The sequence below is a fragment of the Tenrec ecaudatus genome, chromosome 5 (genome assembly GCF_050624435.1).
Source record: "Tenrec ecaudatus isolate mTenEca1 chromosome 5, mTenEca1.hap1, whole genome shotgun sequence".
NCBI classification, from domain to species: domain Eukaryota; kingdom Metazoa; phylum Chordata; class Mammalia; order Afrosoricida; family Tenrecidae; genus Tenrec; species Tenrec ecaudatus.
The window spans coordinates 20,552,817-20,580,520 of record NC_134534.1 but is presented as its reverse complement, the minus strand read 5'-3'; the positions used below and the strand labels follow the sequence as shown (position 1 = coordinate 20,580,520).

Genomic DNA, 27,704 nt, shown 5'->3' with positions numbered 1-27,704 from the left:
TGTCCCTGACTATACTTGTGTCCCACTTCACCCCATTTGCTGCCCTCACGCCCCCACAAAAGTTTACATGAGCAGACATGCTCCAGAATTGTGTCTCGCAACTACGGTGGTCCCCTCTTCATGCCTGACAGTGCTTGCTCCAAAGTAAGGTCTTGAGAAATGCCACTATCCCTGCTCTCTACAGACACCGAGAAGCAATTGCTAGCAGTGTGATGAACGGGGATTCAGAAGCTTCTACCAGAGAAGGTAACAGAGAGACCAACCAAGTCCCGGACGGTTAGGGAATACTCTGGACAATGATGAGTAAGATTTAGCCCATCAAAGCAAGGCACAGAAGGGGAAGACATTCCTGTAAGCTCTCCTGATGTGGGCACAACACATATTTTCTGTTTTCAACTAGAGATAGCCCTGAGTCAAAAGAATTCTTCCCAGCAATTCATGCTAACTTTGTCCACAGGACTCTACCAACAACCACGGAGTACAGATGGAGCCCAATGGGAGGGACAGCAAACTTGAATCCAGCAGGCATTCAAGGGAAACAGATCTACTTGCCAGGGCAGACAGCAATGGTGCAATAAATTAGCCCTACAACGACTTCAAATTTCAAAGGGAAATTTCTCTTAATGATGAAATGTTTCTAGAAAAGATTCTCTTAAGCAGGCAAATGCAATCACAGTGTCAAACCAGTTGGCAAGCCCCTCTGCCACCCCCTCCTCCCTCCCATGCCCCCGCTTCAATGCGGCTCCACTTGTGGTCCACAGGGAGTGTTTTCGTTTGCAAGGTGATGATGTCAGCATGGTGGAGCTGCAATTCGGGCTTGGACAGAAGGAGAGCATGACACAGTCTCGGTGGGAAAGGAGCCCAGCAAGCTCTTGGCTCTGGAATAGAACAGAAGGCCACCCCAGTTTGCTTTACTGCAGGCTTCCAGCAAACAAATTCAAACTCAAGCATTTCAATCAGGATACCAAATTCTCCCTCAGCCCAGAGCACTGGGGACTGACTGGTGCTGTTTCTCCTTGTCGCTTTGTTTAAGTGACAAAAGCCACCCTGAACAGCAGCAATGTTTATCGACTGTACAAACTTTGCTGCTGTCTGGTTCTGGAGCAAAGACATAGAAGCCCATACCAGGCAAGAAGTAAGCATACAGGTGGCAGAGATTCCAGAGAGATGAGCTCTGGGATTCCACCTGGGAATGTAGAGAGACCCAGAAAACATCTTCCAGAGCAGTGGTTCTCATCCTTCCTAATGCTGTGACCCTTTAATACAGTTCCTCATGTTGTGGTGACACCCCCCCCCAAAAAAAAAACCCATAAAATTATTTTTGTTGCTACTTCATAACTGTAATCTTGCTACTGTTATGAATTGGGAGACCCCTGTGAAAGGGTTGTTCGACCCACAAAGGGGTTGGGGCCCACAGGTCGAGAACTGCTATTGTAGAGGGATTTCCTATGAAGAAGGATGCATAGCAAACACCCAGGTGACTGCCTGAAATCCTTCTTTGGAAATTTTCTGTCTCTAATTGGTCGGTCAGGTCTAGACTGGTTTCTCTAAAGCAGAGTTCATCTGCTCCTCTAAACCTGATACCAGTACACACTTTTAATGCAGCCAATATGATTATTGTTGTTACACTGTTATCAATGTTGTTATGCTATTGTCATATTGTTGTTATTATGTTGTTAGTTGCTATCTAGTCAGCTATATATGACTAGATACATGGCTACAGCTATCTACCATGGCCTGAGCTATATTGATGACCTTGGATACGTGTGAGCCTAATGTGGAGGCTACTGTGTCATGACACTGGACTACACTTAAACCCTCATGACCCTTCTGATGTCTCCACCAAGTTGTAAGTCACCAACAGCCATGTCCACATCCAGGCACCCAAGGATGTCTGCACATGGCAATCCTTCATAAATGTTGGGTCGGGGTTAATTGGATAGCGTTCTCTGCTGCTCTCCATCACCGAGTCTATGCTGACTCGCAGTAACCCTACAGGACGAGGTAGAACTGTCCCTGTGAGCTTGCAAGACTGGAACTCTATGGGAGCATCAAGCTTCCTGGATCGGCTGGTGGTTTTGCACAGTGGGCCTGGCAGTTAGCAGCCCAGTGAGTAAGCACCAGGTCGCCAGAGCTTCTGCCAAGAGGAGAGAGGTCCTTATGGGTCTCTTAAAATAAAACATCACAAGAGCATTTGAGTTAGAGTGAAAGATACCGTGTGGACTCCCAGGCTTCATTCACATCTCATGCTTGGCTGTGTCAACTTAAAACATTTATTTTCTTACAATTATCCTTTGAAATGATGACCTGGGCTAATTTTAGCCTTGTCTTATGCAACAACGTCCACAAGACTATGGGATCAATACATGATACCATAGTCTTGTGGACGTTGTTGCATAAGACAAGGCTAAAATTAGCCCAGGTCATCATTTCAAAGGATTATTGATCCCATGTTGTTCAAAAATGCACAATAAAATAAAGAATTCGAATCTTGTACGGCCAGCAGTTTGAAACCACCAGCAGCTCTGTGGGCGAAAGTCTGGGCTTTCTACTCCCAGAAACAGTGACAGTCACGGAAACCCGCAGGGGGTCGCTATGAGTCAGCCCTGACTGCATGGCAGTGAGAGAGTAACTTCGACCAGGCTGATCTACACACACGTGGGCTCATCCTAACGTACGATTGACTCAGCTTCTTCCCCTCTATTCTCTTTGGTAATATCCCCTTCAATTCTCTGGCAGATAGTAGGAACTTGGCACATGCAACCCACTTGAAGCAATCTTAGGTTAATAAATATTCAAGCTGAAAAGTCACCAGGGACCGACCCCCACGCTGGAACTATTCCCAAGGCAGACAAGGACACTGAGGCTGAGGGAGACTGGATCTCTTTCTCATCTGATGCAGTGAATGAGGATCAGAAAATGGACAGACTCGGGGCCTCAGCCTCCCATGTTCCTGTTGTTGTTGACACAACTGGGACAGACAGAAGAAAGAGATTTAAAAAATTAAAATAAAACAACTGTTCAAACATCTACAATACGATTGCAACTATTTTCAAGATACTTTTAAAATCCACCATTTATTAAAACAGACTGGAAGAAAATAAAACATGCTCCGGTTGGCAGATGGATGTATTGCTCATTGCCCTTCCTAGTTCCCTAAGAATTTGGAAAGTGTTTACAGTATTTTTATAAAAAAGATGATGAAAAAATACAAAACACACCATATATATATATATAATTTTTGTCATGCTTGTACATTTAGGGGAGGGCGTTTACCCCTAAAGATGACCAATCAGGAGTTTGGAAAAAGCAAATGGGAAATAAACAGAATTCGACAACAACAAAAGAGCTAGCATTCATCTGTTGTTTGTTAACACAGCAAATGTGAGAGTAAAGCAAAGCAAACTACACACGGGGTACCTCCCCCAAAGCATCTCATTAGGAAGCAACTTCCAGGAACACTTTTTTGGGGAACATGCCCCAGGATTCCTTTCCTGATGTTGTTTATCTTTACACTTGATTTCCACTTTTTGTTTTGTGTAAATCACTAATAAAACAATGTAAACACTCCCCCCCCACTTTCACAGCTTGCTTGCTGTGTTTTTCCCTCATTTTGAGTGGGTGCCAGACGCAAGATTCCCCGCTCCTTTCCCTAAAACAGCAGGCTTCTTCCCCCTTTTCTTCCATCCTCAAGGAAGCCATTGGGATCCTTCTAACCTAATGTTGTGTGTGGTGGGCAGCCAACACGCTGTGTTCCAAGCTAACAGGGACGGGAACACGAAGCCTTTGCATGATGAATCAAACAAGAGCACTTAAATTAAAATGCTAATGTTGTAAAATTAGGTAAGCGGCCCCCTTCTATAAAGCAAAGAGCCCTGGTGGCTTAGTGGCTACACAGTGGGCTGCTAACCTCAGGGTCAGCACTTTGAACCCCTAGGCTGTGCAGTGGGAGGAGCAGGCAGTCCCCCCTTCCAGCCCCCAGGCAGAGTCACAGGCTAGGGAGGCCAGGGTTGCCCTGAGTCACTATAACTGGATGGTAATGGGCGGGTCCTTGGCTTTCGGTACAGCAAATCAGGACAGCAAATGAAAAGATCCCAAACAAACAATTCTATCAACGCGAATGAGGGGGGTGGGAGTGGAGACCCAAAGCCCATCTGAGGACAGGTGGATATCCCACCCCCCCAAAGGGGTTATAGGGAAGGGACGATTCAACCAAGGTACAGTATAGCACCGATGAAACACATCATCCCTCTAGTTCCTGAATGCTTCCTCCCCTCCACTACCAAGACCCAGTTCTACCTTACAAATCTGGCTAGACCAGAGGACACACATAGGTACAGATAAGAGCTCTTGACACATGGAATTCAGGAAAGGTAACCCCCTCAGGGATAGTAGTGGGTGGGAGTAGCGATATCATGAGCGCAGGGGGATGGTTGGGAAGGGGGAGAAAGGGGGACCCATCACAAACCTGGATCTATAGCACCCTCCCTCCTAGGGAACATATGCCAGAAATGTGGGTGAGGGAGATGACAGAGTGTAAGATTATATATATAATATGTTTGATATAATTATGTATGGAATATTAAAAAAGCTGTAAGAGCCCCCAATAAAATGATTAAAAATAAGTAAATAAATAAAATAAAGTACAAACAAACAACAACAACCTTTGCACATCTCCAGTGGCTAACCCAGTATGTCACTGGAGCTCACATCAGCCTCTGGCTCAGTTGTGGTTATCATTATCACTCAGCACCATGACCATGACACTGATTCCTTCTGACTCATGGAAACCTCACAGGGCAGATTAGAAGTGCTCTCCAGCATCTCCAGGACTGACAATCTTTCCTGGAGTGGACAGTCTCACTTTTCTCCAGAAGAGAACCAGGGGGTTGAATCAGGACTCTGTGCTTAGCAGCCCAACGTGTAAGCCCCTGTATGACCACCAGGGGTCCTCGCGTTTCACATTCCAAAGGAAACACCATCCTGAGTGCACACATCCTGACTCACAGAAACGCTGCACAGGGTTGGTTGACTGGAATTCTTCAAGGAAGCAGGCAGCCTCATCTCTCTCCCAAGGAGTGGCTGATGGCTTTGTACCTTATGGCCAGCAGCATAGTGGGTAGCCCCTTATGCCGCCAAGCCTCCAGTGAATGTTTATCATTATGCTTTGAGCATAGAGCCACACACTTTCAATTACCCAGCTCTGGCGAATGAAGCCCCTTCCTCTTTACAGCATAAACCTGGGTAAGGCGTAGGCTGGATCCTTGGCATTGTGTCAATATTTACTAAAATAGCTTTTGTGGGCCTACTGGTGATTCCCAGGGAGTAGCTTCTGCAGCCATAAAGATAAATATCACAAATGTGTGACTTTTACCCCCCTCACAGTTCTTGAAGCTAAAGTCCAAATCAGGGTCCTATCACCCACGAGCTATAATACCTACCCCTACAAAGTGGTGAACAGAAGATATGCATAAGTCTCTGACTGTCACCACACATCATTTTTGAACTCCAAGATTATTTGAATTATAGATTTTCATATAACTTGTGTTTTATTTTTAAAAAACTAATAAATATAATGTTGCTAAAAGCTAGAGATGACAAAGGCACGTGCCTTTTGCCCTCAAGGAGCCCCTATAGGACCAGGTGGAAGTGCTCCCTGGGGCTTCTGAGGCTAGCCTTGGGAGAGGATTGACCTGGAAAAATCGCCCAGGTGTGCCTGCCTACACGTCGGCTAAATAGGGACAAACAATATTATACATACAAAATGCAAACATATGGTAAAGTTTCAGGGCCCTCTTTGGCACAAGGCTTGGCCATGTGCTCATATACAAGTACATATTTAGTAAAATTTTCAAAAGATAGTTTATCCCTCTCACACACTGTCATTGAGTCCAACTCTGACTCTGAGCAGTCCTGTAGAATGGAGCAGAACTACCCATAGTCTTGATGAGAAAAGGACACTTCATCTTTCTCCCGTGGCATGGTTGGTGGTTTTGTGGTTCACAGTCCAATAAGCAACCAACCCATGATCCCACCAGGACTGTCTCTTCCCCTTCTGCACAACCTTCCTCATGCTGGGAAGTGCTATCCACAGACAGTTGGGGATCCCGCTAAGGAACAGTTGAGGGAAACTTCATTTGGTTAGGGTATAGTGGGATATGTTTAAATAATGTACATGGTATTTACATGTGTAACTTTATCTCTGCTTGGTGTTAAGTCATTACTAGCTGTCCCCACATGGCCCCGGCTTCCAGGAATACTTCTATCCTCCCACTTCACCCCAGTGGAGGCTACAAATTCTGAAATGCATGAGGCAAGATGCTAGTCTTTGGGAAATTCTCCCTTGGAAAAATCTGTAGACATGGACAACCGACAGTTGAAATGCTGGCCCTCACAGGCAACTAGTCAAAGAAGAAGTATATTTAGCGATCTCACAGTGGAGCATACAGAATTAGAAATACATTTTACACCCACTTCCCATTTTATAGGGGTCACAGAAATAGAATTTATCAGAATTCCTATATCTGTATAGAAATACTAAATACCGACTCTCTCATTCACTCACTCTCTCTCTCACTGTCTCACTCATTCTCTCACTCACTCACTCTCTCACTCACTCACTCATTCTCTCACTCACTCACTCTCTCACTCACTCACTCACTCTCTCACTAACTCACTCACACACTCACCCTCCCACTAACTCCCTAATAAAAAAAAAGAAATACTAAATACCAGGATTAAACCAGGGAGCGTTTCATATGAGAGGTCACACACGATAAGATTCCTTATTATCAATAGTGTACACCAAGTAATTGTGCCCAAGAGTGAAAAAGATCGCATACTCTTTCTTCTCTTGCAAAAGAAAATATTATATATTTGTTGCTTCAGGAAGGGGTGTTCAATAAGCAAACAGCCAAAATATAATGGGGAAATTATTATAGAAATATATTGATCAATGATTTAGATAAGGCTTTCTGCAATAGTGATTTCTGAGAGCTCTTTCAGGTTTTAATTAATGCGATTTCTTCTGATTCTAAAATATACTCACTGTCTTATCTATTTTATACATAATATTTTATATCATTTTTCTTAAAGAAATTTTTTATATTTAGTTTCAGACTCCATAAAACTTGGATCCACCTCAGGGACGAAAACAAAACCAGAAGCAGCTAGAATGGCAATGAAAGTTATAAGGACAAACACATGTCACTTGATGCCAAATGGATCTTGGCTAAAAGCAGAGAATAGCAGAAAGATGCCTACTTGTGTTTTATTGACTATGTCCAAGCATTTGACTGTGTGGAGCATAACAAAGCATGGACAGCCTTGAGAAGAATGGGAATTCCAGAGCACTTCATTGTGCTCAGGCGGAACTTGTGCATGGATCAAGAGGCAGTTATGAGAACAGAACGAGGGCATACCATATGGTTTGAAATCAGGAAAGGTGTGCTCCATGGTTGTGTCTTCTCATCAAATGTATTCAATTTGTACGCTGAGAAAATCGCTAGAGAAGCTGGATTACATGGAGGAGAATGCCGCATCAGGATCAAAGGAAGGCTGATTGACAACCTGAAATATGCAGAGCCAATGACGCATTGCATTGGGTAAATCTGCTGCACAAATCCTCTTCAGAGTATTGGAAAGTGAAGATGCTACTTTGAGGGCTCAGACGGGTCTGGCTTAAGCCGTAGGCTTTCTATTGGCCTCATGTGCATGTGAAATTTAATGCCTGGTGGACATTGAATAAGGAAGACCGAAGGAAACATGGTGCGTTTGAATTGTGGTGCTGGCAAAGAATACTGAAGGTACCTTGGGCTGCCCAAAGAACAAACAAATCTGTCTTGGAAGAAATACAGGCAGAATGCTCCTTAGAGGCAAGGACGGCGAGACTTCATCTTACATACTTTGCACATATTGTCAGGAGAGTCCAGTCATACTTGGTAAAGCGGAGGGGCAGTGAAAAAGGGCAAGGCCCTTAAGAAGTTGAACTGACACAGTGGCTGCAGCATCAGCTCCAGCATAGGAACAATGGCGGTGATGGTGTGGGGCCGAGCAGGCTTTCATTCTGTCCCACACAAGCCTGCTATGAGTTGGAACCGACTCACTGGTACTTAACAGTAGCACAATAACATCCTTAATAAAATATGACCTCAGACCTGAACATTCATACTTTTTATAATGCATGGTAAATAATTTAAAAATTCATTTGAAAATAATAAAAACTTGGAGAAAGCCAATGTCTACCTGTTAAGTCATATCTGCATCATTCCTTTGTACAGTTAATTTAAAAGAGGAATTAAAACCATTTATATATATATCCAGAACAAACTAAAAGGGCATAATTATCATCTTAAAAATACCTTCTTCAATAAAAGAAGCCAAGTGCTAAAGTGCATTGCTTAATCTGACTTGAAGTATGAAAAATTAGTGTATTAAAGTTTACGGTTCCTCGGACTATTAGATTAATAAATTCTGTTCAGAAAGCTATAATATACAGAACAAATTCCTTCATGGTTCACACATATACAAGTCGATACCTGCTGAGTCTAAAAGAAAAATATTTAGAAGAGTAATGTTAACAGTTTAAGAAATACCTTTTCCTTATGAAAAAGGAAAAGAGAGAAAGGAGGAGGGTGGGGGGAGGATGTGGAGAATGTGGTTGCTGACTATTTTCATTGGTTTTCTACCATAATTTTTGTGTCCGAGGTTTACAAGTTCCTAAAGGAGAAATACAGCTTCTGCTAGGTTCCTTTTGCTGTTGCTCTTTGAGAAATGGTAATACATTCAAATAAAACCGTCCACCAAGTCGCAGAAAATGAGGGAGAAGGGCACAAGAGAGAAATTGGGCCAGAGGCTATGGACCTAGCCGTCATCTGCCTGGAGGCAGACACAGCAGAACATGTGAAGGCCAGGAAAGAGTTAAGGGCCCTCTGGAAGTCACTATGTTTGCAGAAGGGTCACTCACTGGGTGCTACAAGAGGTTAACATGCTTGGCTACTAACTGAAAAATTTGAAGTCTGAGTCCACTGAGAAGCACCTTGGGAGAAGGGGCCCTAGGGACCTACAGGCGTTGAGAACTCCATGGAGGACATGTCTACGCTGCTTACTCAAGAGGTAGCCATGAGTCTGAATCAACTCTGTGGCAGCTCGAAACCCAAACCGATACTCACGGTGGGGGGGGGGGGGGGGAGGAGGAAACCAAGGAACCACAACAAGGTCATTGCAAAGTCAGTCAGTCCCAGGCAGAAAATCAAGTTACACCGATACCTCATAGAAAGAAAAATAAAGGTCCCTGTGCACTTCCCAAAACAAATACAACAGGAACTCGTCAACAATGCCAAAGCCCACAAAGGTATGCCTGAGCGTGCGCACTGAGGAAGAGGGCCCATGACGGACAGATCCAACTCACTGTTGGCAAAAGAACTTGTTTGATGAGTGAACAGACTAAGTTGGGTTGTGGGTTTGCCAGTGTTAAGTTATTCGTCATAAAGGCAAATTCTGCTTACCATATATATGTACCCAAATTACCTATATTTCTAAAGTGTTAGGAGAAATGTGTATGTGGAGATGCCAGCCCCTTCTCCATCCCCTTTTAGAAATAGCCATCACCTCATCCAGCCCCAGAGCATGACTCTACCCCAACCTATCAGTAACTCTAAGAAGAACTTCGCTAAGCAGAAAATAATCAAACTGAACTCAATTTGAATTTTATCATGTTTTCTCTCCCTAACAAAGTATCCCGTTGAGCAAAGAAAGCTTCTTCCTATAAATACTGAAGAAGATTACCTACTGCATAAAGTCTCCAGAAGGAAAAGTCCTGGTAGAAGAATTATTAAACCGAGAATCAGAAAACTGGATTACCAGTTTCTGTCATCTGCATGGAGATGGGCAGAGTAGGGAATGTTAAGGCCAGAAAAGAGCTGATAACGTTATAGACTCTACATCTCTATAAACTCACTTCTTACAGGTTGATGCACGTCGTTTTGTCTCTTTGGCCATCAATGTTCTCACCAGTAAAACGAGGATGTCAGAGCAGATGGTTCCTATTACTATTCCCATTGTAACCATCCTTTCACTATGTTCCCTGGGACTTTTCACCTGGACACACAAGTTTTGTGCTCCCTAGAAATGGCTGTAAATCTCAGGGTTCCACGGGGAGCCACCCTTGGCAAAATGGTGGCGTTGTCTCAAAACTGTCATGATGCGCAGAAATGCACTACGAAGCACGTCTCTAAATAACTCCGCTGTACCAACTCCAGATGTTGCTGATAAATATGAACCAAGTTAAGCCCAAGAGGGGAAAAGGTTATTCAAGGAGAAATACTTGTGTCTCAGAAAGCTGATGTGTAACCAGTAAGTGATGCAGTCCAGATTTGCATTCAGGATAGAAAAATAGGTCAGCTTCCTCAAAACAAAATAATTGCTTAAGCGGATTAAGGCCTGCACGCGCGCACGCGCACACACGCACACACACACACACACACACCAATGACAGTACAAGAACATTCACTTCTATCTTCGGCCCTGTAATTTAGACCAGTTCCAGATACTAAGCTCTCAGTGACACATGGAAGAACAAAGGATGAGCTACATGAAAGGCCAGCTCAACATCAGAACAAGATGGAAACTGCAGCTAATTGTTGTCAATTATATACGAGTGCAAAACAGGGTGCTAGGGACATGCACACCCTCAGAATGTCCTGACATTGGTAACAACGGCTGGGACCCAAGAGAAAAGCTTTAAGATCTTCAAATGCAATTTAATTTTAGTTCAGTTGTTCAGAGTAAAAAGAGCAACTGATCGTCTCCATCTGCTTAGAGGAACATGTTAATATTGACTTCCAATATTCCAGAATGACAGCAATTACTTGCCCTGTAAGGTCATGTACAATTTCCCTCATGTTGAGACCATTGAATCAATCCCTCCTCACAACAAATTCTTCTTCTCAGTGACCTTCACTTGCTCTACTCCCAGCTCTCTAAAGCACGAAACATGAGACATCGTCAAGCCTTTTCTTTTATCAAAGTACGGCAAGGTAAGAACCACACTCCCAATTCATAAAGATGCAGGGATGGATTTCATTCATAAACAGAAGACTGCCTGTAAGGTTACCTATTAGTCTCCTTGTTTCTACTCTTGCTAGTTTCTAATCGACTCTCCCAGAGCAGCTGACGCCATCACTGGCTTACCATTCCATTCAGTACAAAACTCTGGCCAAGTCATGCGATCTCCCTAATATCCCCCAGAGTCATCACAAACCTCACCACGTTATTTCTATTCCTGTGCTGCATGTAATCGTCTACCTTAAGTTCTACGAAATGTTCTTGCTCCCCTCCTGTGGCGTGGCTGCTCTTTCCTAACCTTTAGATTTCATTTCAGAAAATAACTTTTCTCCTCCATCCCCAGGCCCATTTTAATTTCTATTCTAGCTCCTCAAACATTAGTTGGATTCCTTCTAAATACCTATTAGCATTTACCTTCTGGTACTTGATTGAGATCATGTCCCTCAAGAGAATGGAAACCCCATGAAGGGAGGATTGATTTCTGTCTGGCTCACAAGAGGATCACCACACTGACGCTATGAGACTGCAGGATGGCATGTGTCTTGCTGAAGATATAAGAGTCAGGCTCACTAAGTTAAAGAGGATAAATACTCCCTTGTACTCTGACACTGTGAAACACAGCTGTGTAAGGAACCAAGTGTGGAATAAAATGAACCAAGAAGGCAGGAAAGGGCAGACTCAAACTAGAAAGACCATGTCTATCTAAAAGGGGAAGCTGCGAGCCAACACCAGAGACTCAAAATTGAAGGTTAGCATTTCCATATCTTTCACTTTTTAGAAGCAGCAGGAAATCTGGAGTTTTAAAAATGAAACATTCCTTGGTTTTTCCACTGTTGGAGAACAATTTAATCATTAAAGTCTGTGTAGCCAAACAAAACTTGCTGGTGGACTCAATATGGCTCCAGACGGCCAATCTGAAACCTCCCCTTAGAAAGACATAGCTTCATTCTCAGGTTCATCTTCAACAATATTTCTTGAAAATGGAATGACATCAAGGATAACACTCGTGATAAGTGTAATGACTAGTTGATTTCAACTCGGAGCAAGTCCATGTGACAGCATAGAACCTCCTCTCTAGCGTTTCCTAGGCTGGGAACTTTGCAGAAAGGGATTTTTCATTCGCTAGGTCATTCTCCCAAGGAGTTGCTAAGTCGATGAGTGGATTTTAAATGGCCAGACTTTGACTAACAGCTTAATATTTAACTAAGGCGGCACCAGGACTCTTCAAACACCTATAATAGTGTTTAAGAGTCTAGGAAATTGTAAGCACTTTATGTATATATTCTAATGATCCTAACAAGACGCCAATGACGTAGGTACTAGTATGGGCATTAGTGGACAGAAGAAGAACTCGAGGCACAGGGAGGTCGACTGCTTGACGTTAGGTGATACAGGAAAGAGTCCTGGTGGCGCAGGGGGTGGTGCATTGGTCTGTTAACCACTGGCCGCCAGTTAGACACTAACTCCCTGTTGCTCTGCAGAAGAAAGGCGAGACTTTCTACTTCTATAACAATTTACAGTCGTGGAAACTCCCAGGAGAAGTTCTACCCTGTCCTCTACTGTGACTATGAGTCAGAATTGATCAGATGGTAGTAAGTTGAGTTTTCTAAAGTGACTCAGTGGCGGATCAGGGCTCAGGTCCAGGCCTCAGGGCCTGTACTCTTTATGAAATCACATCTCCTCTACAAAAACATGCTGACTTGAAAACAAGCTCAAGTTTGATGCCCTCTTCCCTCCTTTCCCCTCCCTTCTCTTTACTTTAGTTCATAACTAATAATGGCTTCCCTGTAAAGGGTTATTGCCATCTGGGCATGTGTAAAATTAACCCTTTAGTATAACTAAGAAATGGCTGGTGTCAGATTGGCCCTTAAAAATAGATTGGCCATGTAATGCATAAGCGAAGCAGCATGTGACTATTTAGGAGCAAAATGGACTAATCTTGTAAGAGATAAGGGGGCTCTGGTGGCTAGTTTTCATTGCAGCACATAGTCAAAGAGTAGCTTATAGGAACTGTCTTCAGTCCTGGTGTTCAAAGACCAACTACAACTACACTTTTGACAACCTTGAACTTGAATGCAATTATAGTCATTCGATCACACAGGTTATTTACAAATGTGATCCATGTAGCAGTAGCACAAGCCTGGATTTAATCTTGCTATGTGTACATTCCCTTTCCAATGAAAATAGTTATTGTACATGTAATTCCAAAGGGAATTCTCAACAAGGACTTTATATATTAAAAGGCTATTATCTAGTTGAAGCCTAAATGTCTACTTACTATTATAAGATGTCATTCCAACCATAGAAAGCTAAGTCCCTACTCTGTGCCAGGCAGTTATGTTAGCAATATGTCACTAAGACGTAACAAAGGCATAGAGAAGTGGCCACCAAGGGGAGGTAGGAGGGGGGAGATGGGCAGTAACTATTTCCAGGGGACTGAGTTTCTGTTTCGGGGATGGAGAGTGGTTGTGTCTTCTATACAACAGTGTGATGGTCACAGGATGTCATCTCCCTTCGTGTACTAAAAACAGTATTAAAATGGCAAATGTTGCTAGATCTGTTTTACCACAATTTAGAGAAAAATGAACATAACCAGTAAGTAAGCTATAGATACTGTTTTCACAGGTGATGGGCAGTAGGGGAAGAACACTGAGAGGACTGAGAGGGAGCAAAGGGTACTGGAAGACAGACTGTCGTTTAGATGGCATAGCCCGTGTGAGCCTGATGGAGAAGGTTGCCGTGGGCCCACATTTGAAGGGGGTGAAGGAGGGAGCCTCAGGAGGAATCCAGGCAGGAGGAAGAGGCAATGAAAAGGCTCTGCAGTGGGGAAATGCTACGTCTGATCCAGGAGCAGCTGAGCACGGAACAGCGCGGGGGCAGCTGGCCTGAGTGACTTGCCAGGGGACAAAGCATGCAGGGCTTTGGAGGGCATTTGTAAGGACTTCAACTTCTGAGGACAACAGAGTGTCACTGCAGCATTTTGAAAAGAAGCTTGTGATCGGACTTGCCCGTTAACAAGACCATCCTGCCTTCTGAATTGAAAATTGCATTTTATAATGAACATTGTGACGCATTATATAAACACGTACACACAAGGGGTAGCAATAAAATCAAACTTGCATTTGAAAACTTTTCGTAAACCACCTTCTTCAAAATGTGGAACAATACTCAAACTCATAAAATCGGCCAGGCTTACTGCATAGACAGGGTGGTGGGACTCCTGAACTACAACCGTTCGTCTCCCTTCAGGTCTGTCATTGAACTTGTGTTAGAAGAATCCACCAGTGAAGACCAAAGGGGCAAACTTTACCCACGACAACATTCTGAGGGGTAGGAAAGAGGGAGGAGAGGAAACAGGCAGTGCGGGGAGGAAGTGAGATGCAGGGATGGTGCAACGAGGGATTGCAATGGATGAGCTGAAACAAAACATGTATGAATTGATCAGTGTAAAATGGATAGCTGCTCTGTAAATCTTTACCCAGTCCTCCATAACAAATCTCGAAGGAAAAAAAATATTTAAGTACACACCCAGGCTTTGGTTACGGGTCTGCCTTGGTGACATGTTCATCAAACAAGGTGGCAAATGTGGGTCCCCTTACAGAAGGGTCACAAGGAATTGGTGCCAGTCACAGAGACCACAGTGTAGCACCCACGAAACATACAACTTTCCTCTTGTCCTTTCATGCTTCCTCCTCCCACTACCATGAACCCAATTCTACCTTCCAAATCCGGCTAGACCAGAGCATGTGCACAGGTACAAAAAAGAGCTCAAAGCAGGAAATACAGGATCGATAAACCCCTCAGGACCAAGATAACAGGAGGGTAAGAGTAAGGTGGGGGGAGAAAAGGGGAACTAATCACAATTATCTACACTGAACCCCCACACAGGGGGACAAACAACAAATAAATGGGTGAAGGGAGACAGTGATTGGTGTAAGACATGAAAAAAACCTATAAATTATCAAGGATTCATGAGGTAGTGGGTGGTGTGGTGGTGGAATGAGCTGATACCCAAGGGCTGAAGTAGAAAGCAGATGTTTTGAGAACGATGATGGCAACAAATGTACAAATGTGCTTGACACAATGGATGGATGTATGGATTGTGATAAGAGTTGTACAAGCCCCCACTAAAATGATTTAAAAAACCAACACCAAAGCTAGATGACAAGTCCAGGGGCTGACATTCTGATCTCAGTGAGTTCTTCTAATGATGGGGGAGGTCCCGTCACGAGCGCTACGCTGTAATAGCAGTTTGAAGGAAGCCTATATGATGATCTTTCAGTGACCTTAGTTAAAGAGAGCACATTTTTAGTCTCATAAATGGGCAATATAGAAGCCACAGGAACGGCAGTTCCCAAAAATTATCATCGATGCACTATCGTGCCAATTTTTATAAGACTGGCTTTCTATCATCGTAATTAAGTGGTACTAAATAGATACTCTTATTAATAGTTCAGATTCAGTCTTGCATCCAGACATTGTTTCTATGAAAGTGATATTCAATTTCAGTCCAACCATGATATAAATCTCAGTCATTTGGTACTTGGCCAACACGTGTACCTGGCACGCATATTGCTAAGGGTATTGGCTAACGCAGCACTAGAAGGCCCTTTCTAACATGTTCGGCTGTGGAGATAAGGTTACAGGCATGGATTAGTGTTTGATCACTGAATTTTCTATTTAAGTTGATAATTCCCAATTTAGTGAGAGATACGTTTTTATTTTCCTTGGTGCTTTTCCTATTTCAGATGGAATAAACCCTCCATTTACATTTTTATTGTGGGGAAAGGGCACAAAGCGAAAGTATCAGATTCGTTCCTGTAAAGGTTTGACTTCAGGGAGAGAGGGTGAATTCAGAGGAGAGGGCACTTGCGTACACTGAGAACCCAGAATAGAGCTCGCGTGTGGGTGAAGCAAACCTGCCATCGGAACAAGTCTTGGCCAATCCTGAAGGTGACAGAAATCACTGGGTACTAGTTTAAAAGTTCAAATTCTTAAAGTGGAGTTTGGAGTGTCTGCCATAAACGGAAAACAGATGTTTGCCTTGCCTTCGGGACAGTGAAGAATAACAGGGTAGACATGGAAGAACCCTGGCATTAGGCTGTTAGCCACAAGGCCAGCAGTTCCAAACCACCAGGGGGTTGGAGGGTGGGTGCGGCTTTCCACTACTATAAAGATTTGCCATCTCTGAATCCACAAGGGGCAGTTCTACTCTGTCCTAAGGAGTCGATGTGAGTTGAAATCAACTTGGTAGTCACGAGCTTTTAGATAGAAGTTTCCCTAGCTTTGCTTACAAATGACATCTCATTTGTACACATCAATCCAAAAGAGCATTCCCGTGATACAGTCCAGTGTTACCTAACTCAGGCAAAATGTACCTTTCTTCACCTGCTGACTTGCAGAGAATCTGAAAACAACAAAATAAATATGAGGCAAAGCGAGAAAGACCAAAAGGCAAGGGCCTGCATGAGGCCAGAGTGGGATGGTGGCTGGCTGCCTTCATGAATGCCGATCAAAGCTGCTACGGAAGAATCACAAGCAAGTGGGGAAAAATACAGAACAGAATTTCCCTTTCTTACAGAAAATGATGACAGTGGAAGCCCGAAACCCAGTTGGAGACACCACCCCCTCTCAGCAACCCCCCCTGCCCCGCACAGGTGAGGCCTCCAGGGAATGCCTTCTAACCATAATTCAGGGATGGAATCGCCTTGTTATCAGATAAAGGACATTGTAAAGTTAGGCCAAAATGTAATATCCTTTGATCTCCCTTTTGACCTGTTTTAAATTTTTTCTTTTTTTAATGTGTTCTGCTTTCTTTCTTTTATTGTGGTTTCCCTGTTTTGTTTCATCATTGTTGATGCTGTTTCAGAGGGTGTGTGTGTGTGTGTGTGTGTGTGTGTGTGTGTGTGTTTGTGTGTGTGTGTTGTAGGACTGTCTGTATGTGAAGTCCAGGATGGGTAAATCTAGAGAGACAGCAACTGAATTAATAATTTCCTAGAAACAAGGCAGCGGAGGTTGGGGAGAAACGTGAGCTACTCACAATGAATTTGAGAAGAAAAATTTTCTGAAATGAATTGTGGTGGTGATTGTATGACTCTTATTAATATGATTGAATGATTAAATGGTAGGATATGCTAAATGTATGCCAGTAAAAGTATTTTAAAAATCTATGTATTGACTTATTAAATCTGTGTTTTCTATCATGTGTTGGACAAAGTGTCAGACATCAATGCTGTAACAGTGAGGAAATGTCATTCACTGATCTAGAGGGGAAACGTCACAGGCAGAAGAATGACAAGCACCGGGAGCATTCCCTTGGAATGGTGGAGAACCAGAAAGGTCAGTGTATCTGGAGCAGAGACCCAAAGGAGAGACTGACAGATGATGAGCTTTGGGACACTAGAAGAGCCCAAATCCATTCTTTTTTTTTAATTGACCAGAGTGACGAGTTTGGGGTTTTGCCTACGTGCTACGAGTTCTATGAGATAAACTACCCTCAGAATTCAAACACACTTTCTCTAGCCTCCCTGGCGGTAATCGCGAATGTGACTCGGGGTAAATGGTAACTGTCAGAAGCGGTAATCCCGAGCCACACTCGGGATTACACTGCAGAGAAGTCCCTTAACTGCTCCCTGGTCCAGCGGTGTCCTCCGCTGTGATCGCAGAGCCATCTGACTTCCTCGTTCTGTTCGTTCTCTGTATGCAGTGTCGCCACATATGGGTGGAACTGGGTGGGAAATTCAAAACTGCAAGTCTAAAAGAGACATACACACACAATGATACAGTGTAACCTGTGAGGATTACATTGTATCAAACCAAATCACCTCAGATTTGTCCCTAGATCAGTCACCAGTGCCCTTGCCTGCCCTTTTAGTGTCATTTGGAAAAAATTTTTTCCTGGAAATTTTTTGTCCATGGCATCAAAAAAGTGTCACTTTAGCACAAAAGGAGCTTTAGACCAGATAAATGGCCGCGACAGTGACTTAGAAGTACTCGCAGAATTGTGCATTAAAGGTTATCATTTCTGGAATGTCTACTAGAGAGATTAAAATGAGTAATTTCTAAAGAATTACAGGCCTAAAATATAAAACACCAAATTTTGTTCAAAACAATGTACCATTTGGGTATAAAATTATTGGCATCATTTGACCGCCAGGGAGACTAGAGGTATATCCATGCTGTGGAATGCATTCTGCATACGTGGGCTCTCTTTTACCCACTGTGAGAACCCCTCCTTCATTACTTATCACCTTCCACTTGGCCTTCCCAAGCAGCACAACCTACAGTCTTAGTCTATGACTTCTCTGTTAGTGTGCTGTCCTGCGGTGGCTTGCATGCTGTCCAGCACTGACAGTCACAACAGATGGGTTTCAGCCCAGCTTCCAGACTGAGACAGACTAGGAAGGAAGGCTTGGTGATCTAGTTCCAAAAACATTAGCCAATACAAACCCTACAGAGCACAACAAACGATTGTCCAATATAGTGTTAGAAGATCTCCCGAGATTGGAAGGCACCCAAAACACCACTGGCTGCAACAATGAGCTGGGGTGTATACTTGTACAATCGATCTTAAAGAAAGTACAGGATCCAGGCCACATTTTGCTCTCTTTTACATGAGGCTGCCTTGAGTTGGGGCTGACTTGATGGCAAGAACAATAGCACGGACTCAAAACACTGGGGAAGTACCATCCCAAGCGGATCCTTGCTGTTTCCTATCGATGTATCCGCATCAAAGAGTGGAAAGCAATAGCCATTGTTGGAAGAATTGAATTCTGGGATGAACGTGAACTACTGCTTGCTTCCAGGTCTTGGAGAGGTCATTTAATCTCATTCGAACATCAGCTCCCTGTGTTTGTAATAAACCAGTGGGTCAGATGCTCCCTCAGTTTTCTTCATTTGGTACACCCTAACTTGATGCCTCAGATCGACTCGGTGTATGAGCGGCTTCCAAAATTCATGAAACGTGTTCATTCTCTTTCATTTCATTTTTCCATGAACTTTTTAAAGCTCTCTTCTACCTACTGACCCTCTTTAGAGCTTGCTACTTAGGCATTGAATGTTTATCTTTGCAAATTTGGAACTTACTGTGGTTTCTTCTGAGATCTGTCCAAATGGCTGATGGATATGGCCGGGGGCTTGGGAGCTCAGGGAGCATGACATCATTCTGCCTGGTATCTTTCATCCTTATCCTGGTGACAGTTCTCTACAAAGCATGTGCTCATTATGTCTCTCGCGGATCATGTCCTTTCATGGCTTCAGTGACATTATACTGTAGTGGCAGCTTGGGTCTGAGACACTCTTGCTTGCAGAGCCAAGAGACACAGATAGCCAAGAATTAGATCATCTGAGCCCCAAATTTCCCCAGATCTTTCCAGAGGCAGCTGAATAATATAATTTGATCAAAGCTAAGTACAATCCACCTCTCATTTTTAAAATCCATGTCTAAATTCTTTTAGCTTTTGGTTTAATTTCATGGTTTCATCCCAGATTGATGTGTCCTTCTCACTTATATGTAAATCTGCCACCCTCTCGGCAGCCAACTGTCATTTACCTGCTCCCGGCTTAAGCAAAGCACCAGGCTTTCTTCTCCTCCGGCCTCCAGCACCCCATGCCCAGGCCAGGTCCTTTAATTCTGTGCCAAAGAAATCTAAACCAAATCTAATATTAGCCTAATGAGAAAAGGCTGTCTGCTGCCAAGGATTCACATAATGTATCCCAAAGCCAAGTGTAGGCAATTATTCACTGTTTTAGATACTGACATGGCTTGTCCCTTATGTAATACAGCAATCAAGATCTCCTGTGGTTCTCTCTCAGAAACAAGGAATATCCTCCGTGTTTGAACCTGTTCTTTGGCTGGCTTAAGGAGCCCCGGCAGCATTACTCCAATAACCACAAGGTCAGCGGTTCAAATTCACAAGTAGCTCCATAGAGAAAGATGAGGCTGCAGCAATCCCTGAGGACAATCTCCTGGCTCAGAGAAGCCCATACACAGGGAGGATCACAGGGACGGCTCCATCATGAGATGCGACGTCCCTCACTGACACATAGCGCTATGGGGTACAGCACTGGGGACATGGTGTGGGAGATGTGCCTGATCCGGGCCCATCACACTGGAGTGAAACACTAAGGACATGCAGCGGAGCAGCAAGGGGAGCAAAGCAATGAAGTCCCCATGGAATGCCAAAGGTGGACCTTGGGGCCAGGGTGTGGCACCCCAGTGGACCCCAGTGGACTCCACTGGAAAACACTCATAAAGGTCAATGGACAGACCTGGAACTGATTGAGGGCTTTTCATTTTTATGTTGGTTTTTAATTTATTTTTTTTGTTATACTTTGCTCTGCTTTGTTTTTGCACATATTATTGTCTATGCATGTCTATTTGGACAAGATTGACAGAATGAGCAATCCAGAGGAGAGAACAATGGGACCAATGGTTTGGGGGTTGGGACACAGGAGAGGGGGAGATGGGAGAAAGGAAGAGGGGGGGCCAACAAATCCAGGGACAAAGGAAGAGCAAGTGATAAAAAATTGATGGCAAGGAGGGTATAGGATGCTTGAAGGGGCTCGATCAAGGGCAATGTAGCTGAGAGTAATCACCAAAACCCGAATTAAGGTCAAACATGATAGCAGGACAAGAGGAAATTAAAAGGAAATAGAGGAAAGAACTGGGAGGCAAAGGAAATTTATAGAAGTCTAAATACAGGCACGTATATCTATAAATACATTTATATATAATGATAGGGGAATATATCTACATATATTTATTTACAAATTATTACGGCAGCAGATGGACATTGAGCTTCTACTCAAGTACTCTCTCAATTCTCAATTCAAGAACACTTTGTTTTACTAACATGACATTCTGTGATGCTCACCTTCCCTGACATGATCACGGAAAACAAAGCAGGTACATAAACAAAAGGTGAAGAAAGCTGATGGTGCCTGGCTACCAAGATATATAGCATCTGGGTTATTAAAGACTTGAACATAAACAAACAACCATCTAGTTAAGAAGCAACAAACCCCATATGGAGGAAGCACACCAGCCTGTGTGATCATGAGGTGTTGATGGGATCAGGTATCAGGCATCAAAGACCCAAAACAAAAAAAACCATATCAATGTGAATGAGGAGGAGGGCAGAATGGAGACCTAAAGCCCCTCAGTAGCCAATTGGACACCCCCTGTCAGAAGGGCCACAAGGAAATGATGAGCCAATCAGGGTGCAATATAGCACTAACAAGACACACAACTTTCCTCTAGTTCTTTAATGCTTTCCGAACCCCCTTCCCCCCCACTATGATGACCCCAATTCTACCTTACAAATCTGACTAGACCAGAACATGTACACAGGTACAGATAAGAGTTTGCAACACAGGGAATCCAGGACAGATAACCCCCTGAGGACCAATAAAAAGAATAGCAATACTCGGAGGGTAAGGGAAGGGGGTGGTGAAACCAATCACAGTAATCAGCATATGGCCAACAGAAAAGTGGGTGAAGGGAGGGAGCAGTCGGTATAAGACATAAAACAGAAAGGCAAAGAATTTATCAATTAGCAAGAGTTCATTGGGGAGGGAGGGAGGGCATGGGCGGAAAAAATTGAGGAGCTGATACCAAGAGTTCAAGTAGAAAGAAAATGTTTTGAAAAAGATGATGACAACATATGTTTGTCAAAATGGATATGTACATGTGGATTGTGATAAGAACTGTAAAAGCCCCCAATAAACTAAAATTTAAAAAGAAAGAAAGATGAGGCTGGTGGCTCACATAAATATTTACGGTCTCAGAAATCCAAAGAGATCGCTCTGTCCTGTCCTGTAGGGTTGCTCTCAGCTGGAATCTATGGTTTTGGCCTATTCTCAGAAGACTGGCTTATAATTTCTTTACAAATATATGACTACTTGTATTTAATGTGACCCACTGTTGTCAGGTCCGTTAGAAGCGAGAACTGCTCCACGGGGTTTCCAAAGCTGTCACTCTTTCCAGAAGCAGATGGCCTCAACTGTCCTTTGCGGAGCAGTTGGTGGGTTCAAACCACTACCTTTTGGGTTGGCAGTTAAGTACTTAACCCACTGTACTAGCAGGGCACTTTCACTACTGGCCAGAAACTAAGTTGAAGTAAGTCATTTAATTCTTGTTTTTTCAGCTACAAAATGAAGATGTGAAATAACGTTGTAAATAAGAGGTGTGGTGTGAGGTGGCATATGTGCAAGGCACTCAAAGGACCAGCTGATTCTTGATTTTCCCTCTGAGTCACCACTTCCCAGTACAGTGCCATTGAGGAAGGTAAAAGGACAGATCAACCTGCTGAAATCCTTATTTTACAGACATAAGACCCCGAAAAAGGATGTTTTCTTGTGAGCACCTAGAAAGTCCATCTAGAAGTCAAGAGTTTCCATTTCCATTGTCACCGTGAAATGATTTTGTTGGGACACTTCCCAGAAGTCTGGGGTGGGGGAGCCAGAATACTGTCTGCTCATCCTCTGATCGTCTGCCGCAGCCCAAGGTGCCATGCGTGCTCACGTTTCACCATCAAACACTCAGGAATTCCGCTGGGAAAAGACACGCAGCCTCCGCAGTGTCCAGCACCTCCTACACGGATTGAGGCGCCACAGCGTTCCATGCAGCCCAGGACAAGCGTTACAGGGAGTGCTGGCACAGTCTCATTTTCTTCTTCACTCCTATGCCCACAGATCACAGCAATGCTGTCCGCTGGGACCTGAAGCGATGAAGGAATCGTTCCACATCCGACAGGTCTAAAACTGCAGCTCCCAGACACATGGCTAATGAGCACATGGAATGTGGCTGGCAGGGCCAAGGAAGTCAATCTTCTCATTTCATTTCAGTCCGTATTTCAAACAGTCGCCGGTGCCACGTACTGGACAGCTCAGGTAGAGCTTGAACCCAAGCCTTACCCCCGCATTCACATTCTGCGTGACGCTGGATGACTAGCTTCCATCCTACGGTGCCATCCTCAGCGTCCACAACATAAGCCACCAGAAGGAGGGCAGACAGAGATGGCCACAGTGGGTTCTGGGTTAGGCTGGACAAGGCAAGACCTGCAGCATGAAGCCACCGGCTGCTTTGAGGAAGAACGAGGAGGCATCCTGAAAGAGTTACCATCTCGGAAATCCACGGAGGCTGTCCGGTCCTCTCCTAGAGGGTCAGCAGGCATCAGAACCGACTCCCTGGCATTGCCCAGAAAGCTGCCCTTCTCGCCCGGCCACATTTAAAAATACAATCACCTGCATTTTTTCACATGAACGCACAGAAATCTCCCTCATTTTTAAAAAAGGAAGAATTCTATTTCAATGCAAGCTTTTTTGGACAGTGTATTAGGACTGAACTTTTAGCCTGCTTGCAATGTTTACTCTGTTTTGCTTATATTTTTAATAGTGTTGCAGTGGCCATGTTTTTGCAGTCATGTTTGCAGTTTTGCATGACACTTTCTTAGGACAAATTATTAGAGGTAGAATTAGTGGCTCATAAAACATGTATGCTTAAAATCTTGATAACCACTATGAGATCATCCTGTAGAATAGGCATACAATGGATATTCATCATATGCTGTGCTAGGCTGCGTTGACTGGAGAAACAAATCCAGTGACACATATATGTGTAGGAGAGAGCTTTATATCAAGAAGCTTTGTATATCAGGAAAACATCCCAGCCCAGTCCGAGTCAAGTCCATAAGTTGAACACTCGTCCATAAGTCCCTCTTCAGACTCACAGTCCCAAACAATGATGCGGAATGCAGGCTATCACAAGTCAGTGGGTGCAAAGCCTTGTGAATTCAATGGCGGTGGATGCATCTCCAGGGCTCTGGCGCCATCAGGGTCTGCTCGCAGGAAGGTGAAGGCAGAGAGAAAGTGGGGCTGCCCTCTAGACAGCAATTTATCTTGGTTTTACCTTCATTGAAGGTCATCAAGCTGCAACCTGATTTGCAGGCTAACCCCCACCCATATCTTCTTCCAGGTGCCCTGTTGGCGCAAAAAAGCCTATCACATATGCCTTTAGATGTATACATTTCTAGCCCGTGATTTTCTTGAAACAACATCTGGGGTAAGTTGCATGAGCCCTGGTAGTGAATCAGTGAGGTGCTTAGCTGTTAAACAAAAGGTTGGTCGGCCGTTAGGACCCATCAGCAGTTCTGCAAGAAGAAGATTGGCAACCTGCTCCTGTAAAGATTACCCGGTGCTACCGAATCGATTCCGACGCCCAGCAAGCCTGTGGGACAGAGTGGCACTGTCCCCATAGGCGTTGCTAGTCTCCAGTGGAACAATGGAGGGCTCAAAGCACTGGAGCTCCTTCTCCTAAAGATTACAGCCAAGAAAGCCCTATGCGATTCCTGTGAGGTGCCGTGGCTATAGGTCCAACTCACAGCGACACTCTACACAACAGAATGAAACGCTGCCCACACCTGTGCTGCCACACAATTGTTCTTGAGGGCTGTCACATCCTGTAAGATCACTATAAGTCAGAGGGAATTGATTTGAGGGCACTTAGTAACAACAGGTTAAGTTTAGAGTTACCGGATAGCCAATTGTTACCTCAAGAAAAAAGAGAACTCACATGCCCATGTGAGAGGATAGAAATGCAACGTGCATTTGTACGTGCACTAAACCAACAGAAGCATCAGGTTAGGTGCCCATTACTAGGGTGCAGTATGGCATGATGGGACTTACTTTTATTTCTGTCCCCCTAATCCCTAGCTGCCTCGCTCTCCATCCAGTCTTCCGTAAAATAATTGTACACATGCCTAAAATTTATTAACGTTTCTAGTCTGCTCACTCCTAAATATGATGTAAATGTGAGAGATAAACCCCAACGTCCCCTTTTTATCCCATTTGCTTGAGGGGGGCTTCCTTGTTGATGAGTTGGATAAACTCAAATGACTCCAGCTTCCAATACATGACCTACTCCTGACGGAAGGGTGATTAGAGACTACTAACTTCTCAGCAAGGCAGGTTTTCAGCAAAGCAAATATAAAAGGGCCGAGGGGCGAAGGCGAGGGCTGCCAGCCTGAAGATTCAGGATTGACTACCCTACCAGAGATTCAATCAAAGCCTCTCAGACCCGAATCACAACTTGTCATATAACCAAGCGCTTTTGCAAATAAAAGAGGTGTTCATCTGAAAATGTGTGATTAAAGTCGGCTGATAATATCAGCCCACTCTCTGGAATTCTTCATTGTTTTGTTTTTTCCTTTCACCCATATTTTTTAATATTCAAAGGACCTTTTTTAGAAGAGTCTACGCAGGCAAGTCCTACTTGTCTTCAGCGTTCAAGAAGCCCCAGGAGCTCTCTCCCTTTCCTTTCACAGCCTGTGTGGCACCACAGAGTGATCAGGTTTCGATGTAATTTCCAACTCTGCTCACAAACTGACTCACAGCGATCATCAAGAATGTCCTAAGACAATGGTTCTCAACCTGTGGTTCGTCCGATTCCTAACAGTAGCAAAATGACAGTTATGAAGTAGTAACGAAAATAATTTGATGGTTGGGGGTGGGTCACCACCACATGAGGAACTGTATTCAAGGGTCACGCATGGCATGAGGGAGGTTGAGAGCCACTGTCCTAAGAGGTACCGCCTCTCTCGGCTAACACGTCAGACGCAAAGTAGCTGCATTGTCTTCCTAACACCACCTTCCCTCCACTCTACAAAACGTACGCCCTCACACAGTGTCCTCAGACTTTAATTAGCCACAGTGAAAACAAGTGAGTAGAATAATACGAATCAGTCAAAACTGCAGCTAAGGTGAAAGAAATCATATTGGATTCTGGGAAATCTGCTGCTGAAGGGTGGGGATTGGGCGGTAGGGGTTTGTACATGACGACAAAGTGACCTGTCTGCTGAAGGTTGGTCTTAAGTGATGGCAATCTTTACCTTCTGAGGCCCACGCACAGCCACTCACTGCACAGACAACGGAAAGGACATTTCCTCGGAGGTGATGCACAGGGAGCACCCAAAATCCATGTGGAAACAGGTGCCCTCCATTTCCAATGGGCTAGCTTGAGCAACCTGGACCGCTGTGCCCTTGACAGACCATCTTCGCTGATTTCAGACCAAGACTCAACACTACCCCGTGCCATCGTGGAAAGCCTTTACCAGAATCCCCTTAACAAAAGCATCACACACTCCAAAGTCCACAGTTCTGTGTGTCTTGACCCATCTGTTTTCTGTCTGTTTGGTCTACATCTAGACCAGCGATGAACAGAACAAAGTATCTTCCAGCAGAATAGAACAATCATATCTTTCATTAATTGACCCCTGTGTACCAATGTCTACTTGATCGGATTGTTAAAGTAACTCAGTAAGCCAGCACATCAGGCTTCAAACATTACCTGGATATATGCATGTAGTTCACAAATGTGTTACTTATTATTATTAATTCATAGTGTTTCCAGAAAAAGCTCCTCCTCTTGATGTAGGTCTGGGCCTTGTACAAAATGCCTCCAAAAACGCAGTGTCATTTAAGAGAGGGAGTTTCCGATGGTGCCCGGCTATCAAAAGAGATAGTGTCTGGGGTCTTAAAGGCTTGAAGGTGAACAAGCGGCCATCTAGCTCAGAAGCAAATAAGCCCACATGGAAGAAGCACACCGGCCAGTGCGATCACGAGGTGCCCAAGGGACCAGGTATAAGGCATCATGCAAAAAAAAAAAAGATATAAGTGTGTGTATGTATGTGTATATGTATATATGTATGTATATATGTATATATATATCATATTAAATGAAGGGGGAAGTGCAGAGTGGACACCCAAGGCCCAAGTGTCAGCCAATGGAGATCCCCTCATAGAGGGGTTTAGGAGAGGAGATGGGTTAATTAGGGTGTGAGGTAGTATCGATGAAGAACACAGCTTTCCCCCAGATCCTGGATGCTTCCTCCCCCCAACTACCATGATCCGAATTCTACCTTGCAGGGCTGGATAGGACAGAGGCTGTACACTGGTGCATATGAGGGTTGGAGGTACAGGGAATCCAGGGTGGATGATACCTTCAGGACCAAGGGTGTGAGGGACGATGCTGGGAGAGTGGAGGGTGAGTGGGTTGGAAAGGGGGAACTGATTACAAGGATCCACATGTGACCTCTTCCCTGGGAGAGGGACAGCAGAGAAGGGGGGAAGGGAGACTCCGGATAGGGCAAGATATGACAAAACAACGATGTATAAATTACCAAGGGCATATGAGGGAGGGGGGAATGGGGAGGGAGGGGGAAAATAAAAAAGAGGACCTGATGCAAGGGGCTTAAGTGGAGAGCAAAAGCCTTGAGAATGATTGGGGCAGGGAATGTATGGATGTGCTTTATACAACTGATGTATGTATATGTATGGATTGTGGTAAGAGTTGTTTGAGTCCCTAATAAAATGTAAAAGAAGAAAAGAGAAAAAAATGATTAGGGCAAAGACTGTACAGATGTGCTTTATACAATTGATGTATGTATATGTATGAACTGTGAAAAGAATTGTATCAGCCCCAATAAATTGTTAAAATAAAAAAAAATAAATAATTGCAAAAAAAAAAAAAAAGAGAGGGAGTTTCCATGACACCCATTCTACTGGGGAGGAGGGCTGCCCTGCTGGTCTGAGCTCAGGCCAGAGGTGGGTTGAGTAAAAGGAAGCAAGGCGTCCCAGAGGGG

At 44.1% G+C, this 27,704-nt stretch overlaps 1 protein-coding gene across 1 annotated transcript in view; it reads right to left on the bottom strand.

Annotated features, from left to right (window-relative positions):
* SAMD12 (sterile alpha motif domain containing 12) overlaps positions 1–27,704 on the bottom strand; it is a 272,160-nt gene that overhangs the window by 169,769 nt on the left and 74,687 nt on the right. The window lies entirely within an intron of this gene.